The sequence below is a fragment of the Ambystoma mexicanum genome, chromosome 4p (genome assembly GCF_040938575.1).
Source record: "Ambystoma mexicanum isolate Mex_15411 chromosome 4p, UKY_AmexF1_1, whole genome shotgun sequence".
Classification (NCBI taxonomy): domain Eukaryota; kingdom Metazoa; phylum Chordata; class Amphibia; order Caudata; family Ambystomatidae; genus Ambystoma; species Ambystoma mexicanum.
Window position 1 is genome coordinate 527875290 of NC_090927.1, and position 22061 is coordinate 527897350.

Sequence of the window (22061 nt, forward strand, 5' to 3'; positions counted from 1 at the left end):
GGTTTTTTGTAGGTTTCCTTTGTTCAGTTGGACTCATGGACCCTTGGATGTTTTGTACATAGTTCTTCATTTGATTGATTTTATTTTTCATTTGACTTTGGACTACATTTTTTTGGATTAGGATTTGGTGTTTTTATTTTTTAAACAGACTTGCAGCTTATCTTTTTTTCATTCCCATTGTAGTTAGTTTCATTTCATTTGCATTCTTATTTTTTTAATACAATTTTGTTTTCATACTTCACTGTGTGGTATCATCTCATTGCTTTCATGCATGTCATGTTGGGTGTTTTCCCATTCAATTGCAACCATTGTGTGTGACGGACATGGGTTCATTAGCTTTATGAACATTGGGGGTGTAACATGTAATTTCCTTTTCCATGTGGGTGAATGGGTTACTTGGTTGGGCTTTTTGGCTGTGGAGGCTGACCATGACGCACATGATTGGGGATTGTGAGGACCTGGTGGAGGCTGCCCCTGGTGGCTGGGGGGTGGGGGTGGTGGGAGACATGAGTGGGGGCCTGGTGGAGGCTGCCCCTGCACTGCTGGGGGGTGGGGGTGGTGGGAGACATGAGTGGGGGCCTGGTGGAGGCTGCCCCTGCACTGCTGGGGGGTGGGGGTGGTGGGAGACATGAGTGGGGGCCTGGTGGAGGCTGCCCCTGCACTGCTGGGGGGTGGGGGTGGTGGGAGACATGAGTGGGGGCCTGGTGGAGGGTGCCCCTGCACTGCTGGGGGGTGGTGGTGATAGGGGACATGGGTGGTGGCCTGGTGGAGGCTGCCCCTGCACTGCTGGGGGTTGGGGGTGGTGGGAGACATGAGTGGGGGCCTGGTGGAGGCTGCCCCTGCACTGCTGGGGGGGTGGTGGGAGACATGAGTGGGGGCCTGGTGGAGGGTGCCCCTGCACTGCTGGGGGGTGGGGGTGGTGGGAGACATGAGTGGGGGCCTGGTGGAGGGTGCCCCTGCACTGCTGGGGGATGGGGGTGGTGGGAGACATGAGTGGGGGCCTGGTGGAGTCTGCCCCTGCACTGCTGGGGGGTGGGGGTGGTGGGAGACATGAGTGGGGGCCTGGTGGAGGGTGCCCCTGCACTGCTGGGGGTGGGGGTGGTGGGAGACATGGGTGGGAGCCTGGTGGAGGGTGCCCCTGCACTGCTGGGGGGTGGGGGTGGTGGGAGACATGGGTGGGAGCCTGGTGGGGGCTGCCCATGGTTGCTGGGGGGTGGGGGTGGGGGTGGTGGGAGACATGAGTGGGGGCCTGGTGGAGGGTGCCCCTGCACTGCTGGGGGGTGGGGGTGGTGGGAGACATGGGTGGGAGCCTGGTGGTGGGTGCCCCTGCTGATTGGGGGGTCGGGGTGGTGGGAGACATGAGTGGGGACCTGGTGGAGGCTGCCCCTGCACTGCTGGGGGGTGGGGGTGGTGGGAGACATGAGTGGGGGCCTGGTGGAGGGTGCCCCTGCACTGATGGGGGGTGGGGGTGGTGGGAGACATGGGTGGGAGCCTGGTGGGGGCTGCCCATGGTTGCTGGGGGGTGGGGGTGATGGGAGACATGAGTGGGGGCCTGGTGGAGGCTGCCCCTGGTGGCTGGGGGGTGGGGGTGGTCGGAGACATGAGTGGGGGCCTGGTAGAGGGTGCCCCTGCACTGCTGGGGGGTGGGGGTGGTGGGAGACATGAGTGGGGGCCTGGTGGAGGGTGCCCCTGCACTGCTGGGGGGTGGGGGTGGTGGGAGACATGGGTGGGAGCCTGGTGGTGGGTGCCCCTGCTGGCTGGGGGGTGGGGGTGGTGGGAGACATGAGTGGGGGCCTGGTGGAGGCTGCCCCTGGATGCTGGGGGGTAGGGGTGCAGGGGGACATGAGTGGGGGCCTGGTGGTGCTGCCCCTGCACTGCTGGGGGGTGGGGGTGGTGGGAGACATGAGTGGGGGCCTGGTGGAGGGTGCCCCTGCACTGCTGGGGGGTGGTGGTGATAGGGGACATGGGTGTGGGCCTGGTGGAGGCTGCCCCTGCACTGCTAGGGGGTGGTGGGAGACATGAGTGGGGGCCTGGTGGAGGCTGCCCCTGCACTGCTGGGGGGTGGGTGTGGTGGGAGACATGAGTGAGGGCCTGGTGGAGGGTGCCCCTGCACTGCTGGGGGGTGGTGGTGATAGGGGACATGGGTGTGGGCCTGGTGGAGGCTGCCCCTGCACTGCTGGGGGGTGGTGATAGGGGACATGGGTGGGGGCCTGGTGGAGGCTGCCCCTGGTGGCTGGGGGGTGGGGGTGGTTGGAGACATGAGTGGGGGCCTGGTGGAGGGTGCCCCTGCACTGCTGGGGTGTGGGGGTGATAGGGGACGTGGGTGGGGGCCTGGTGGAGGCTGCCCCTGCACTGTTGGGGGGTGGGGGTGGTGGGAGACATGGGTCGGGGCCTGGTGGTGGGTGCCCCTGGTGGCTGGGGGGTGGGGGTGGTGGGAGACATGAGTGGGGGCCTGGTGGGGGATGCCCATGGTTGCTGGGGGGTGGGGGTGGTGGGAGACATGAGTGGTGGCCTGGTGGAGGCTGCCCCTGCACTGCTGGGGGGTGGGGGTGGTGGGAGACATGAGTGGGGGCCTGGTGGAGGGTGCCCCTGCACTGCTGGGGGGTGGGGGTGGTGGGAGACATGAGTGGGGGCCTGGTGGAGGCTGCCCCTGCACTGCTGGGGGGGGGGTGGTGATAGGGGACATGAGTGGGGGCCTGGTGGAGGGTGCCCCTGCACTGCTGGGGGGTGGGGGTGGTGGGAGACATGAGTGGGGGCCTGGTGGTGGGTGCCTCTGCTGGCTGGGGGGTGGGGGTGGTGGGAGACATGAGTGGGGGCCTGGTGGAGGGTGCCCCTGCACTGCTAGGGGGTGTGGTGGTGGGAGACATGGGTGGGAGCCTGGTGGTGGGTGCCCCTGCTGGCTGGGGGGTGGGGGTGGTGGGAGACATGAGTGGGGGCCGGGTGGAGGGTGCCCCTGCTGGCTGGGGTGTGGGGGTGGTGGGAGACATGAGTGGGGGCCTGGTGGAGGCTGCCCCTGCACTGCTGGGGGGGTGGTGGTGATAGGGGACATGGGTGGTGGCCTGGTGGAGGCTGCCCCTGCACTGCTGGGGGGTGGGGGTGGTGGGAGACATGAGTGGGGGCCTGGTGGAGGCTGCCCCTGCACTGCTGGGGGGTGGTGGTGATAGGGGACATGGGTGGTGGCCTGGTGGAGGCTGCCCCTGCACTGCTGGGGGGTGGGGGTGGTGGGAGACATGGGTGGGAGCCTGGTGGTGGGTGCCCCTGCTGGCTGGGGGGTGGGGGTGGTGGGAGACATGAGTGGGGGCCTGGTGGAGGGTACCCCTGCACTGCTGGGGGGTGGGGGCGGTGGGAGACATGGGTGGGAGCCTGGTGGTGGGTGCCCCTGGTGGCTGGGGGGTGGGGGTGGTGGGAGACATGAGTGGGGGCCTGGTGGAGGGTGCCCCTGCTGGCTGGGGAGTGGGGGTGGTGGGAGACATGAGTGGGGGCCTGGTGGAGGCTGCCCCTGCACTGCTGGGGGGTAGTGGTGATAGGGGACATGGGTGGTGGCCTGGTGGAGGCTGCCCCGCACTGCTGGGGGGTGGGGGTGGTGGGAGACATGAGTGGGGGCCTGGTGGAGGCTGCCCCTGCACTGCTGGGGGGTGGTGGTGATAGGGGACATGGGTGGTGGCCTGGTGGAGGCTGCCCCTGCAGTGCTGGGGGGTGGGGGTGGTGGGAGACATGAGTGGGGGCCTGGTGGAGGGTGCCCATGGTGGCTGGGGGGTGGGGGTGGTGGGAGACATGAGTGGTGGCCTGGTGGAGGGTGCCCCTGCACTGCTGGGGGGTGGTGGTGATAGGGGACATGGGTGGGGGCCTGGTGGAGGCTGCCCCTGGTGGCTGGGGGGTGGGGGTGGTGGGAGACATGAGTGGTGGCCTGGTGGAGGCTGCCCCACACTGCTGGGGGGTGGGGGCGGTGGTAGACATGAGTCGGGGCCTGGTGGAGGGTGCCCCTGCACTGCTGGGGGTGGGGGTGATAGGGGACATGGGTGGGGGCCTGGTGGAGGCTGCCCCTGCACTGCTGGGGGGTGGTGGTGATAGGGGACATGGGTGGTGGCCTGGTGGAGGCTGCCCCTGCACTGCTGGGGGGTGGGAGACATGAGTGGGGGCCTGGTGGGGGCTGCCCATGGTTGCTGGGGGGTGGGAGTGGTGGGAGACATGAGTGGGGGCCTGGTGGAGGCTGCCCCTGGTGGCTGGGGGGTGGGGGTGGTGGGAGACATGAGTGGTGGCCTGGTGGAGCCTGCCCCTCACTGCTGGGGGGTGGGGGTGGTGGGAGACATGAGTGGGGGCCTGGTGGGGGCTGCCCATGGTGGCTGGGGGGTGGGGGTTGTGGGAGACATGGGTGGGAGTCTGGTGGGGGCTGCCCATGGTTGCTGGGGGGTGAGGGTAGTGGGAGACATGAGTGGGGGCCTGGTGGAGGGTGCCCCTGCTGGCTGGGGGGTGGGAGTGGTGGGAGACATGCGTGGGGGCCTGGTGGAGGCTGCCCCTGGTGGCTGGGGGGTGGGGTGGTGGGGGACATGGGTGGGAGCCTGGTGGGGGCTGCCCATGGTTGCTGGGGGGTGGGGGTGGTGGGAGACATGAGTGGGGGCTTGGTGGAGAGTGCCCCTGCTGGCTGGGGGGTGGGGGTGGTGGGAGACATGAGTGGGGCCTGGTGGAGGGTGCCCCTGCACTGCTGGGGGGTGGTGGTGATAGGGGACATGGGTGGTGGCCTGGTGGAGGCTTCCCATGGTGGCTGGGGGGTGGGGGTGGTGGTCGACATGAGTGGGGGCCTGGTGGGGGCTGCCCATGGTGGCTGTGGGGTGGGGGTGGGTGGGAGACATGGGTGGGGGCCTGATGGAGGGTGCCCCTGCACTGCTGGGGGGTGGGGGTGGTGGGAGACATGCATTGTTGATCAGTAGTGCAAGATGACATGTGGGTTGGCTGGGGGGCATGCCCATGGTGGATGGGCTGCCTGCGGGACATGAGCAGGGGTGCAGGGTAGTCCCCCGTGGTGTGGGCTGCCTGCAGGGGCCGTGGAGGTTGTGGAGCGTACACCTGGGAGGACCCACACGGCCAATTCGCGTGTAGTACTCCCCAGAACCCCTGTAATACACATACCCTGTTGAAATCGCGTGTGGAACTTCCCGCGCACCCCTGAAATACACGTACCCTGCTGAAATCGCGTGTGGAACTTCCCGCGCACCCCTGGAATACACGTACCCTGCTGAAATCGCGTGTGGAACTTCCCGCACACCCCTGAAATACACGTACCCTGCTTGCACGGGGCCAATCGCGTGTGGAACTTCCCGATCACCCCAGAAATACATGTACCCTGCTTGCACGGGGCCAATCGCGTGTGGAACTTCCCGCGCACCCCTGAAATACACGTACTCTGCTCGCACTGGGACAATCGTGTGTGGAACTTCCCGCGCACCCCTGAAATACACGTATCCTGATGAAATCGCGTGTGGAACTTCCCGCGCACCCAAGGAATACACGTACCCTGCTCGCACTGGCCCATTCGCGTGTGGAACTTCCCGCGCACCCCTGAAATACACGAACCCTGCTGAAATCGCGTGTGTAACTTCCCGCGCACCCATGGAATACACATACCCTGCTCGCACTGGGACAATCGCGTGTGGAACTTCCCGCGCACCCCTGGAATACACGTACCCTGCTGAAATCGCGTGTGGAACTTCCCGCGCACCCCTGAAATACACGTACCCTGCTGAAATCGCGTGTGGAACTTCCCGCGCACCCATGGAATACACGTACCCTGCTCGCACTGACCCATTCACTTGTGGAACTTCCCACGCACCCCTGAAATACACGTACCCTGCTGAAATCGTGTGTGGAACTTCCCGCGCACCCATGGAATACACGTACCCTGCTCGCACTGGGACAAACGCGTGTGGAACTTCCCGCGCACCCCTGAAATACACGTACCCTGCTGAAATCGCGTGTGGAACTTCCCGCGCACCCCTGAAATACACGTACCCTGCTTGCACAGGGCCAATCGCTTGTGGAACTTCCCACGCACCCCTGAAATACACGTTCCCCGCTTGGCATTTGCTGTTTGCCAGCCCGGTGAACTGGTCCAGGGTTAGCGCAGCCCTTTGCGATGATTTAGCGATTTTGATGGCTTTTCCTTGCGCAAGGGCGTTCTTGGGGGCGTTACTGGCGCTGCTGCAGGGTCACTGCGATTCTCTGCGCCACGGCTGGTTTGGGAGCCTAAAATCCATGAATACGCTGTGCGCGGAAATCGGTTTTAGCGCACGTGCCTGGCGCAGTCAATCGCACGCGGACACTCTGCGCCAGCCGCCTGCGACACTTTTCTGCAAAATTCTGTGAATTACCCTCATGGTGTTTTCTACTTCTATCATAGCTAATTCTGCCTCATTTGTTATTAGTGGCTCTCCCAGTGGTTCTTGGCTTCCTGTTACAGAAGGTTGACTACTGTCAGGAGTGTCCTTATCTAGTTGGGGCTGGAGTTCTTCTTCGTGTTGCTGTTCATTGTGCAACATTGTTTTGTACTGTGTAAAGTTTACATCAGTTATAGTTCTTTCATTTGCTTTGAAAGCGTCTACATATGAGTCATAGTTATCTAGTATTTCTTCTTCTTTTCTCCATGGTTTAAAGAGTTGTAGCAGGGACATGTAATATACTTCTTTATGTTGAGGAGTCTTTAATGACAATTTGATATGATTAATTAAATTTGGTTTGGTGAGTTTTACTAAGCTGCCTTCACAGTTTGTCACTTTGTATTTACCGTTTTTTTTCATCAGGTTTTATATTAATTTTGTATGTGTAGTTTTGGGCTATGTGGTATAGACACATGGTTTCCAAAGTGGTACTCCTGTTTGGGTAGTATGTGTCCAATACATTTTTTTTTAAAATGTCTTGGCTGTTGGGATCATGTTTGGCTATTGTTTCTATATCTTCGTATGATTTTAGAACTCTTTTTCTAGATTTAGCTGGACCAAGACTTAGCCATACTATATTTTCAGATTTACCATACAGTGCAGTACCAGTTAAACAATCAGCTGCTTCATAGGATCCACATTCTCTATTGGACAGCATTTTTATGCCCAAGCTGTATAATTTTTGAGACACTGTTTTATCTGATGACAGGTCATTCCAGAGGTCTTGCAGCACTGTCTTTTCTGCTTTGGTTAAGTATGCTGTGACATATCGTGCAACTGCAGTAGAATTGTCTGCAATGTACTGCACATCTATGTTTGCATATCATAAGTGGGCAATGATTGCAATGTAATCATTGATATATTTTTCTTCTTCTTTTCTTTTTATGTAATATGTATTTTTAGGTGACTTACGTTTAACACTATGTCTAACTGAAGACATGAGGTTGTTCACTTGACCTGTATTTATAACTGGTCTAGGGTAACCAAATCGGAATTTGGTGTAGTATTTCCCTTTGTTTTTGTATTTGCGACAACAATATTTGCCACATTTGTGTCTTTGAAATTAAAACATTTGTGCATGAAGATCACTATTTTTGGATTCCGATGGAATTTCATAAGTGACATATTTTTCAATAAACTGTAAAACAGTAGCATCACTGTCTTGACCAAATTTAGGAGCATCTTTAATCCATAAAAGCATGTGGATATGTGGTGCTCCTCTGGTTTGGTATTCTTTTCTCCAAAAGAAGTGTTGCGCTTCTCCAAGGGGAGGAACAGTTTTATTACAAATAAAATGTAGCATAGCAATGAAGCGATGGTGAAAATATCTTGAAACATTAACAGGATCCAGAGAACAAAGTCCTCCAGGTGTTAGTATATCTATGTTTGTTTTTTTTTTTTGATATGCGTAGGAAATCATGTAAATCTTCCCATGCATATTCTGCACAACTTAATGTAACAAACCAAGTGGGTGGGCCAAGGTTTCTGATCATACAACGTACATCTCTGTGACGTCGAAACCAGTACTCTTTAGTACCACGCATATTTGCTAATAGATTTGTAATATTTGATTGTAAAACCTCATCTTTTTGTTGCACTTTTTGTAATAATTGTGCAGCTGTCATATTTTGAAAGTGTGATCCTGATTTTAATATGTGTGCAACTCCGTAACATAAAGTTGTTAGCTCACTTTCAAAGAGTAGGTGGAATATGTATTCCACATTTTGTCTAAATCTAGGTCCTCAGAATACATCCGTAATGAGCGATATTCTGATGCTGATATTTGAATAGGTCTATCATCGTACCTTCATCCTTTGCCAGTAGGAAAGAGGAGAGGAAAAGCACGTGCTTCTATACTTTTTTCCCATATGCTGATTGGTGATCCTTTTGTTTGACGCATTTGGTACGTTTCCAGTGCACCTTCTGTGGTGTCATTAGAGTGCAATGGATGAATTTTATAATGGTCTAAAGTGTTTGATATTGTAGCAGGATCTAGGAGCTCAAATTGACCAGCTTCTTGTGTCTCTTGAATTATTTCAGTTGTATCCTTCAAGTTTACTTCAATATTAATTTCTTTGTAATATTCATTATTCTCTTTAAGATATTGCAAGGCTTCTCTAACTTTATGTAAATCTACCAGCTGTTGCCAAATTTTTTTGTCTTTTGTAGGTACTCCATTTACCAAGATAATTAAAGATCGTTGCTTTGGACGTTGCACTCATAGAGTGTGCACATTTTCATTTAGATCTAATGGTAAATACACTACTTTTCCAGGAATACCTTTCACTAATTCAGAGGGAGGTAATTTTGCAGTTTTTGGTTGAAGGCGTATTATTGCTTGAAATGGGTGCACTGTTTGAATTATGATGCTCTCATATGAATTAAGTTGTTGACGGGGTTTTGGTAGTGGATATAATTCCAAATTATTTGTGATAGCACGTGAAGGAGTTTGGTTGTTGTCAAGTTTTGTAGTGCAGTAACTACAAAGTATTATGGGGTCAGTTATTTCATATTTGTTTTCTGCTATAAGGTAGAGAGCTAATTCAAACCATTTAGAATCTTCATTGTCTTCTATTTTGTATGATAGGTCTACAGTTTTTGTGTTACTTTTATAAAAAGTTCTGCGGCAACATACACACACATGGTTTGGTACTTCAGCTGATGTACTTTAAATTTTAGTATTTCTTTGTTGTATGTGTGTAGTAAAAGGTTGCCATGTGTAGAATTGTTACTAATTTGGTTTACAGCTATTTCATTCTGTAAGTGGGTTTCACTTCAAAAATATTTTTTCTGGATATAGTCGATTTCTTCTAGTAGGTCTTTTGCTGTACCATGTAGAAGAACGTTATTTAAATTGGCTAGTGCTAAAGCAGGACTTTTAGCATAGTACAGTTTATAAACTAGATTTCCTCTAGTTGAATGATGTGTTGATATCCTTTTGATATCATGGAATGTGGTTTTGCAAGTAGGTCCTGTAATGCAGGCCAATGAATGTCCTTGTAGTCCTGTGTACTTGCATACTGGACAGGTATCCATATTTTGCAGTAGTTTAATTTTCATTTTGTCTATGCTTTTCAAATATTGATTGAGGAATTGGCATAAAGACTTGCAAAATTGTTTGGGAATGTTACACATTGGCGTGCATGGCCATTTGTACACTAGCCGTTCTGATTCAGTTGAATGGAGGGGTAATTCTAAGTTTTCAGGACATATTTTTGTAAGGAGTACTTCTTGTTCCATTATGGTATTATGAACTTTTTCATAACCTCGACCACTGCTATGTATGGCAATTGTATTTGTTTGCTTTTGTTTGTACGCTTCTTCATTAAAGTATGGTTCTGCGCTCGTAGTGTGACTCCATTCACCTCCGCAGATACTTAAGAAGTTCTTTCTGTTGACATTTCGTTTATTGAGAAGTCTTTTTTGTAATTTAGTTATTAGTTTTGTTACAGGTTTAATTTTGTTTAACACTAAAATAAATAACTTTCTTTAGAGAAGAATTGCACTGTCTATCAACGCTTCTAAGATCAATTTCCTATGATAGGTTTTAAGCGTTGAACCTGGTTTCTCTCCTGTTTTAATAAGATTTTGAAGGACTTTGTGACGGAACATTTTGGCTAAAATACTTTTCTTGGTATGCTTACTTTGAACTATATTAAGATTTAAAGAAGCATTTTTATCTGTAGTGATAGCTGATTTTCTGCTAATTGTTTTTTGGGTTGGTTTGCATTTTGATAGAGGAGGCAAAGTTTTTGTACTTGAAACTTCTTTGGTTTCACTAAATGACTGTATTAGCTGTTTTGTTTCAACTTTTTTTACAAATTGTTCTAGAGATGGATTCTTATGTTGGACACTTTTATTTTCATTTGCTCTACTTCTGCGTTGCTTTCTACGGACTTGATTTTTGGTAGGCATTCTTTAGGGTCTGTTGAAAAAAATAAAGAAGGTATGGGTTGGGGTGTTCTGCAATGTATGTGTGCTGTGTGCATGCGTTTTTGAGTAAGATGATAAAGATGTATGTAATGGTGTGTGATTGTGCATTGGGAACTACAACTAGTAGGGATGGGTATTCTTGAATTAATGTGTTACTAAACTGGGGTTCAGATGACAGAAAAAAGTAAGCTAGTGGTGTGGAGAAGTATAAATAGTATATCTAATGCTATACAATTAAAACAGTTGCTTGTTCTATAACATCTAAATTCTAGCGGTTGACTTGGGTAATTTGTGTGTCGAAAAATAGGAATTTGTGGGCCATTCTGTCTGTAAATCACTGTTTAAAACATGGGGATTTTTGGACAGAATGGTGCAGAATCTCTATTTTTAGGCACAGAAATAGCATGAATTAACCTTACAGTGTGTTTGAGTAATAATACAAATATTATGGTGATATTCTACTTACTTTTTTTCTAAAATGAGCAGGTTACTTCTTAGTTCTTCTTTGTACTTCAAATTCGGTTACTTCTTTTCAGGAGAATGGTCTTCACTGCAATTGTAAAAGAAACCCACTTACAGAATGAAATCGCTGTAAACCAAATTAGTAACAATTCTACACATGCCAACTTGTTACTACAAACATACAAAAAAAGAAATACTAAAATTTAAAAGTACATCAGCTGAAGTACCAAACCAGGTGTGTGTATGTTGCTGCAGAACATTTTATAAAAGTAACACAAAAACTGTAGACCTATCAAGCAATAATACGCCTTCAACCAAAAACTGCAAAATTACCTCCCTCTGAATTAGTGAAAGGTATTTGTGGAAAAGTATTGTATTTACCATTAGATCTAAAAGAAAATGTGCACACTCTAGGAATGAAACGTCCAATGCAACAATCTTTAATTATCTTGGTAAATGGAGTACCTACAAAAGACAAAAAGATTTGGCAACAGCTGGTAGATTTACATAAAGTTAGAGAAGCCTTGCAATATCTTAAAGAGAATAATGAATATTACAAAGAAATTAATATTGAAGAAAACCTGAAGGATACAACTGAAATAATTCAAGAGACACAGGAAGCTGGTCAATTTGAACTCCTAGATCCAGCTACAATATCAAACACTTTAGACCATTATGCAATTCATCCATTGCACTCTAATGACACCATAGAAGATGCACTGGAAACGTACCAGATGCGTCAAACAAAAGGATCACCAATCAGCAATGGGAAAAAAGTATAGAAGCACATGCTTTTCCTCTACTCTTTCCTACTGGCAAAGGAGGAAGGTACGATGATAGACCTATATTTAAATATCAGCATCAGAATACCGCTCATTACGGATGTATTTTGAAGACTCCAGATTTAGACAAAATATGGAATACATATTCCACCTACACTTTAAAAGTGAACTAGCAACTTTATGTTACGGAGTTGCACACATATTAAAATCAGGATCACACTTTCAAAATATGACAGCTACACAATTATTACAAAAAGAGCAACAAAAAGATGAGGTTTTACAATCAAATATTACAAATCTATTAGCAAATATGTGTGGTACTAAAGAGTACTGGATTCGACGTCACAGTGATGTACGTTGTATAATCAGAAATGTTGGCCCACCCACTTGGTTTGTTATAGTAAGTTGTGCAGAATATGCATGGGAAGATTTACATGTTTTCCTACGCATATCAAAGAAACACAAAACAAACATAGATATACTAACACCTGGAGAACTTTGTTCTGTGGATCCTGTTAATGTTTCAAGATATTTTCACCATCGCTTCATTGCTATGCTACACTTTATTTGTAATAAAACTGTTCCTCCCCTCAGAGAAGTGCAACACTTCTTTTGGAGAAAAGAATACCAAGCCAGAGGAGCACCACATATCCACATGCTTTTATGGATTAAAGATGCTCCTAAATTTGGTCAAGACAGTGATGCCACTGTTTTACAGTTTATTAAAAAATATGTCACTTGTGAAATTCTATCGGAATCCAAAAATAGTGATCTTCATGCACAAATTTTACAATTTCAAAGACACAAATGTGGCAAATATTGTTGTTGCAAATACAAAAACAAAGGGAAATACTACACCAAATGCCGATTTGGTTTCCCTAGACCAGTTACAAATACAGGTCAAGTGAACAACCTCATGTCTTCAGTTAGACATAGTGTTAAAGGTAAGTCACCTAAAAATACATATTGCATAAAAAAAAAAGAAGAAGAAAAATATATCAATGATTACAATGCAATCATTGCCCTCTTATGGAATGCAAACATAGATGTGCAGTACATTGCAGACAATTCTACTGCAGTTGCACGATATGTCACAGCATACTTAACCAAAGCAGAAAAGACAGAGCTGCAAGACCTCTGGAATGACCTGTCATCAGATAAAACAGTGTCTCAAAAATTATACAGCTTGGGCATAAAAATGCTGTCCTATAGAGAATGTGGATCCTATGAAGCAGCTGATTGTTTAACTGGTACTGCACTGTATGGTAAATCTGAAAATATAGTATGGCTAAGTCTTGGTCCAGCTAAATCTAGAAAAAGAGTTCTAAAATCATACGAAGATATAGAAACAATAGCCAAACATTATCCCAACAGCCAAGACATTGTAAACAACAATGTATTGGACACATACTACCCAAACAGGAGTACCACTTTGGAAACCATGTGTCTATACCACATAGCCCAAAACTACACATACAAAAATAATATAAAACCTGATGAAAAAAACGGTAAATACAGAGTGACAAACTGTGAAGGCAGCTTAGTAAAACTCACCAAACCAAATTTAATTAATCATATCAAATTGTCAATAAAGACTCCTCAACATAAAGAAGTATATTACATGTCCCTGCTACAACTCTTTAAACCATGGAGAAAAGAAGAAGAAATACTAGATAACTATGACTCATATGAAGACGCTTTCAAAGCAAATGAAAGCACTATAACTGATGTAAACTTTACACAGTACAAAACAATGTTGCACAATGAACAGCAACACTAAGAAGAACTCCAGGCCCATCTAGATAAGGACACTCCTGACAGCAGGCAACCTTCTGTAACAGGAAGCCAAGAACCACTGGGAGAGCCACTAATATCAAATGAGGCGGAATTAGCTATGATAGAAGTAGAAAACACCATATGTCAGTATGAAGATAAAGGAGACTTAACTATACTACAATCAAAACTATACAATGAGCAACATAGCATGTTTCAAGAAGTAACAAAAGAAATTGCACATGGTGTACAACATGAAAACAAAGAATGCACCTGCCAAAATTACAAACCTATACTATTGTACGTCAGTGGTGAAGCTGGTTCTGACAAAACATTCCTAATCCAAACAGTAAGTTCCTTCAACAATTGACAAACAACAAACTGTCAGCTGTTGTCACTGCCCCCACAGGTTTAGCTGCCTACAACATAGGTGGTGTCACTTTACACCGATTACTACTCCTGCCAGTAGAACACCAAAACAAATTAGACTATTACAAACTTTCTACAGAAGCTGCAATGGAACTACGCAGAGTATTGAAAGAAATGAAAATGCTTCTAATAGATGAAGTGAGCATGGTGTCCAACCTAATGTTGTCTTTGATTCACCTCAGATTACAAGAAGTACTCAAAACAAACTATGAAGAGCTCTTTGCAGGAAAACACATTATTGTTTTCGGAGATCTTCTTCAATTGACACCAGTAAGAGGTGAGCCTATTTTTAAAACATTAGGACACAAACTCTGCCACAAAACTGTTGGCAGCATTGGAAATGTCAACCTTTGGCAACATTTCCAACACGGAGAATCAACAGAAAACATGCAGCAATCTGCAGATCTCACTTATGCCAACATCTTAAAAAGTATCAGAGTTGGTATACTTTCTAAAGAAGCAGAAGCAATATTGAAAACCCGGCACATTCATGCACTTTATGGTGATAATGCATATGCGACAGATGTTATGGAACAATTATCCCACAAAAATGTCAATTGTATGGCCTTAATGCCAACTCTTGCAAGCTGTTTCAAATTCAATAAAATAATGTTAAGTAAAGAAATGCAACCAATAATGGAAATTAGCGCCACAGACAAACTAGATGTACATGGTATGACACTACCTGTGTGTGACCAAGCCACAACAAGACTAAATAGTTTAGAAAAATCAATCTCAAACACAGCTGGGTTGGAAAAGTTATTAAAATTATCCTTGAATTGCAGAGTAATGCTTAAACGTAACCTTGACGTGGACTAAGGACTAGTTAATGGAGCACCGGGTACAGTTGTTGGCTTTCAAACATACCCACGTGACAACAAAATTCAGTTTGTCAATATTCTCTTTGACAAACTTTCAGAAGTAAAAAGGATAGGACGCTCAACAGCTCGATTCCTTCTCTTCAAAGACATGTATGTACGCAGAGAACAATTTTCTCTAACTCATGCATACGCAGTCACCATTCATAAATCACAAGGTCTTACCCTAGACAAAGCAATGATAGACATTGGTAACACAGTCTTTAAACAAGGCATGAGCTACGTAGTACTATCACGCTTACGTCCACTTGACGGTCTATTTCTAATCAACTGCAAGTAAAGTAAACGCTGATATTCCTTGCATTTTAGAATACAATAGACTTTGCTCACTATACACCCCCCATCTAAACACATATTCTGTAGCACAAAAAGTAAAACGTTGTAAAAGAAAACTAAATCAAGCAGAAATGCAGCAGGATGTCACTGCAAATCCTCCAAAGAGAGTAAAAGAAACTAAAACTTCATCAAGTACCACAAACATAAAATAACCCATTAGGAAAAGTAAACCAGGTACTTCATCAAAGAAGGAAGACAAACAAAAAAAAAATCAATTAGATACAGAACTACCTGGTCCATTTAAACTCTCAAATATAGTTGGAGTAAGTTGCTACGCAAATGTAGCAATGAATATTCTATTTCAATTGCCACCAATTGTTGACAACATTTACTTACACCTTACAGACCAATTGTGTTTGCAAATGTTTGTACTTCACAGAACTGCAACAAACAATTCTGATAACACGTACGTATAGTGTTTATGGAATAAGACAACAATTGGACTACTGTGCTGGAATGGTTAAATTCACTATAAACTCACAGGAAGATCCACAAGAAATTCTAATGTACTTACTACAGGGGCTGGAAAATAAAAACACACCTATAAATGAAATCTTTCAGATTTCAAACATGTGCACTCTCTGCAACAATGTGACACAAGAAGAAATCCCCAATGAATGCTTCATATATATATATCAATACCTAATTGTGAATCCATTCCATTTCAGCAACTTGTACAAAATGCAAACCATGGTAGATTATGTACTACCTGCAATTCGGATAATCGCTCCACCTTAGTAATACAAACACATAGTAAATACGTAATACTAATGCGTCTACGTTACAATGCAGATGGTACCAAAAACAACTGCAAGCTGACGGGATTCACGCACGGTCAAATATCACTTGGTAAGAAAACCTTCACAACAATAGTTATAATCTATCACGCAGTAGCCACAACCAATTCAGGGCACTACACTGCATATATAAAAAAGAAATGTGGATGGTTTGAATTTAATGATAATACCATTACTCTGAAGCAGAGATTACCAGAAAATCTTACAAACGCTTATTTAATGTTCTTAAAACCAAAATTTGAAAAATATAAACTGTTATAATATTTCAAAAGCTATCTAACTGCCCAAAGATTCTACAACAGCTAATCAGATAAATGAATAACACTAAATTAGAGCATAAAATAGACAGAATACGCCAATTGGTATCTAACTGTCCCAAAATTTAACAATATCCAAACAGATAAATCAATACCACTAAAATATATCAAAAAATAGACAGTTAGAATACGCCTACTGGTATCTAACTGATCCAAAATTTTACAATATCCAAACAAATAACTAATATGTTACTGCTCCAAAAAACTGCAACAAGCCAATGTATAAAGCATTAACCAGAAACAACAAGTGAACACTGAAAACAAACAAACTAATAAACTGTAGCATAACAGAAAAAGTTTTAATCCAACATTGATTTTTTTTTCTCCCACAGACCCAATGATTTTAGCAACAAACACAGAAACTGAGCAAATTGAACAGTACTCTGGTTTGTAATCTACTAAATATGAGGGTCCAAAAAAACATTGTTGATTATACAATGTAATAAGTCATTACAAAATACTAATACTAACATGCTATTTTCTTTTATCACAGAAATGAACAACAAATACATGTACTCCAGTTACTAAACCAAACAGTAAGTATATTATAATAAGTACAACCATTGCAGCATATCACACCCATAGTGGCTTATAACTTTGTCCCTTATAAATTTGTTTTTGAGTCAAAGATATAAGCAACTATTAAATGGCCATGCACCCAAGACTATATGCCCTGGCCACAACCACCGCAGCATATCACACCCATAGAGTCAAACATTTCAACTATGGCCTATGGAAACTTTTAATGTCCGCGGACATTATGAGTGTTCTTAGGACACTTTCAACTTGCCAGCGAACAATACGGACAGCGTCCTCAGAACATCCCCATTTTTTTATTTGCAAACATTTCAGGACACGGCGAGTGTTCTCAGAACACATTCAACTTGCAAGAGAACAATACGGACAGCGTCCTCTGAACACCCCCATTTTCTTATTTGCGAACATTTCAGGACACCGCGAGTGTTCTTAGAACACATTCAACTTGCCAGCGAACAATACGGACAGCGTCTTCAGGACACCCCCTACGACCATTTCAGGACACCGCGAGGGTTCTTAGAACACTTTCAACTTGACAACGAACAATACGGACAGCGTCCCAGGACACCCCCATTTTGTTTATTTACGAACATTTCAGGACACCACAAGTGTTCTTAGAACACATTCAACTTGCCAGAGAACAATACGGGCAGCGTCTTCAGGACACCCCCTACGAACATTTCAGGACACCACGAGTGTTCTTAGAACACTTTCCACTTGACAACGAACAATACAGACAGCGTCCTCAGGACACCCCCATTTTGTTTATTTATGAACATTTCAGGACACCACGAGTGTTCTTAGAACACATTCAACTTGCCAGAGAACAATACGGACAGCATCCTCAGGACACCCCCATTTTGTTTATTTACGAACATTTCAGAACACTGCGAGTGTTCTTAGAACACATTCAACTTCCCATCGAACAATATGGACAGCGTCCTCAGGACACCCCCATTTTGTTTATTTGCAAACATTTCAGGACACCGCGAGTGTTCTTAGAAGACATTCAACTTGCCACAGAACAATACGGACAGTGTCCTCAGGACACCCCCATTTTGTTTATTTACGAACATTTCAGGACACCACAAGTGTTCTTAGAACACATTCAACTTGCAAGAGAACAATACGGACAGCGTCCTCAGAACACCCCCATTTTTTTATTTGCGAACATTTCAGGACACCGCAAGTGTTCTTAGAACACATTCAACTTGCCAGAGAACAATACGGGCAGCGTCTTCAGGACACCCCCTTCGAACATTTCAGGACACCACGAGTGTTCTTAGAACACTTTCAACTTGACAACGAACAATACGGACAGCATCCTCAGGACCCCCCCATTTTGTTTATTTACGAACATTTCAGAACACTGCGAGTGTTCTTAGAACACATTCAACTTCCCATCGAACAATATGGACAGCGTCCTCAGGACACCCCCATTTTGTTTATTTGCAAACATTTCAGGACACCGCGAGTGTTCTTAGAAGACATTCAACTTGCCAGAGAACAATACGGACAGTGTCCTCAGGACACCCCCATTTTGTTTATTTACGAACATTTCAGGACACCACAAGTGTTCTTAGAACACATTCAACTTGCAAGAGAACAATACGGACAGCGTCCTCAGAACACCCCCATTTTTTATTTGCGAACATTTCAGGACACCGCAAGTGTTCTTAGAACACATTCAACTTGCCAGCGAACAATACGCACAGCATCTTCAGGACACCCCGTACGAACATTTCAGGACACCACAAGTGTTCTTAGAACACTTTCAACTTGACAACGAACAATACAGACAGCGTCTTCTGGACACCCCCATTTTGTTTATTTCCGAACATTTCAGGACACTGCGAGTGTTCTTAGAACATATTAAACTTGCCATCGAACAATACGGACAGCATCCTCATGACACCCCCATTTTGTTTATTTACGAACATTTCAGGACACCACGAGTGTTCTTAGAACACATTCAACTTGCCAGAGAACAATACGGACAGCATCCTCAGGACACCCCCATTTTGTTTATTTACAAACATTTCAGAACACTGCGAGTGTTCTTAGAACACATTCAACTTCCCATCGAACAATATGGACAGCGTCCTCAGGACACCCCCATTTTGTTTATTTGCGAACATTTCAGGACACCGCGAGTGTTCTTAGAAGACATTCAACTTGCCAGAGAACAATACGGACAGTGTCCTCAGGACACCCCCATTTTGTTTATTTACGAACATTTCAGAACACCGCGAGTGTTCTTAGAACACATTCAACTTCCCATCGAACAATATGGACAGCGTCCTCAGGATACCCCCATTTTTTTTAATTACGAACATTTCAGGACACCACGAGTGTTCTTAGAACACATTCAACTTCCCAACGAACAATACGGACAGCGTCCTCAGGACACCCCCATTTTGTTTATTTATGAACATTTCAGGACACCACAAATGTTCATATAACACATTCAACTTCCCATCGAACAATACGGACAGCGTCCTCAGGACACCCCCATTTTGTTTTTACGAACATTTCAGGACTCCACGAGTGTTCTAGAACACATTCAACTTGCCAGAGAACAATATGGACAGTGTCTTCAGGACACCCCCTACGAACATTTCAGGACACCGCAAGTGTTCTTAGAACACTTTACACTTGACAGCGGACAATACGGACAGCGTCCTCAGAACACCCCCATTTTGTTTATTTACGAACATTTCAGGACCCACAAGTGTTCTTAGAACACATTCAACTTACCAGAGAACAATACGGACAGCGTCCTCAGGACAACCCCATTTTGTTTATTTACGAACATTTCAGAACACCACGAGTGTTCTTAGAACACATTCAACTTCCCATCGAACAATACGGACAGCGTCTTCAGGACACCCCATTTTGTTTATTTACGAACATTTCAGGACACCACGAGTGTTCTTAGAACATATTCAACTTCCCATCGAACAATACGGACAGCGTCCTCAGGACACCCCCATTTTGTTTATTTACGAACATTTCAGGACACCATGAATGTTCTTAGAACATATTCAACTTCCCATCGAAGAATACGGACAGCGTCTTCAGGACACCCCCATTTTGTTTATTTACAAACATTTCAGGACACCACGAATGTTCTTAGAACATATTCAACTTCCCATTGAACAATACGGACAGCGTCCTCAGGACACCCCCATTTTGTTTATTTACGAACATTTCAGGACACCACGAATGTTCTCAGAACATATTCAACTTCCCATTGAACAATATGGTCAGCGTCCTCAGAACACCCACATTTTGTTTATTTATGAACATTTCAGGACACCACAAGTGTTCTTAGAACACATTAAGCTTACCAGAGAACAATACGGACAGCGTCCTCAGGACACCCGCATTTTGTTTATTTACGAACATTTCAGGACACCGCGAGTGTTCTTAGAACAGTTTCAGTTTGCTTGCGAACAAAACAGACACATATTTTGTCCTCAGAACACCCCCCCATTTAGTTTATTTAGAACGTTTCAGAACAGCCGTGTTGTCCGCAGACAAATTGAACACAACAAGAGCCTTTACCACATAAAAAAACACAACATTTAACCTATCTCATACTCTCCCACCCTCCCCAAACACTCTTACACACCAACACACTCAACTAAATACAAATTTTAAACCAAGTTTCACTGCGCTGTCCGCAGACGTCCGCGAATCCAAGATGTCGGGCGCTACCGAAAATCTGACGTGCTTCACGCTCCATGCCATCCAATCAGCGAACACGTCGCATATCCGTGGACATCACGCAAGCCGACTGGCCAATCAGGACACTGTCCGCGGAGCGAACAGGGAAGTGTGTCCACGGACCGAACACAGATATCACTAATTTTTTATGACCTACTTTTTGGTCATTTTAAAAAATACTAATGCACAGATTTTCGCCAAATCTGCAAAAACACGCTTTCGGGACCAAGCCGCTACTCGTGGTCCAAATTTGGTAAAACTCCGTCCAGCGGTTTGGGCTGTTGGCGCGAGCAAAGTTTTTTCCCCATTCAGTCTATGGGGAAAAAAACGTTTTGGGAACCCCTATAACTTTGCCCCCCCGGACCAATCCTCACCAAACTTTGCAAACAGATTCAGAGTGGGCCATATACTTTTTTATTGCAAGGTTTGGTGTGGATTCGTCCAGGGGGAGCGAAGTTGTGAGCCGCCCAAAAAGTGCTCTTCCTATGGAAACAGCAACTTACCCATAACTACATGGCCACTATATATATATATATACATATATACCTACAATATCACCCAAACTGTGTAAGTACTCGTTTATTGGCCTCAGAAGGGTAAAAGGCTGAGTGCAGGTGTTTAAGAACAGACTAAATCAGTGACTCACCCCTGAAGTGTGCCTGAGATAATACTTTAATGAGTCTAGCAATTATTGTATATAATTCCAGAAAGACAATGATTTGTTATTCATATTCCTTCTTATTTATGGTCAGTGCTGAAAGAGTTACACTTGTGGAAGCCCTTGTTTTTTTAAGAGGCCTGAACAAGAAAGCGAGTCATTCCAGAAACAAAGAGCTACATGGCACTGGCCACAGCCCGGGAGCTTACATTTCAAATCATTTGTTTTTTAGGGGGAGAAAGGGAGACCATAGGAGTAGCAAGGGAGACCTCAGGGGTCACAACTAAAACCCTTGATGACCCACAAATGACATCCCAGCTCAACATTACATTTTCTTCTTGGATCCTATTAGATACTTGACAAGGTTTACCCCTTGAAGATGGGACTTGTTCCCAAAATGCATCTGGCTAAAATTGGAACCTTGCTTTTAGGTGTTAAATAGGAGTTAGCCTGACAACTTTATTGTGTATCTTGTTTTTGTTCTGGTGAGATTTTGACATAGATGTGTTTGTCTCTTATTTCTACTTTTAAATTGCTTTGCATATTGAAGATGTCTGTGGGTTGTTGTAGGTTTGAGGAATGTGCCTTTGTTTTATTTACTTCTGTTCCAATTATTAACCTTTAACTGGCTGTGCCATAAATATATTTTTTGACTATGTATGTAATGCGTGAGGCCGTATCTTCTTGATTTTGATTCATTTGGTATGCAGTTGCGTTCCGGACGGCTGTCTACAGTTGTATTCTTGGTGGGTACATGGGTGTACTCCTTTTGCAGCATTGCACTGATGCTGAATTGTTACTAAATTGTGTATTATTAGTGTCAATGATTTTGTTTGACCCTTTGAATCTTTGAGTGCAGTCTCCATCCCCTCTCACTGTTTCACCTTGGGCCGGGGCTGGACTATGGAAGAAAAAATGATAAAGGTCTGGACTTCTGTGTAGATGGGATGAGGTGTTCATGTTGATTTCAACAATGCTGCCTATGTGTCAGGGGGTACA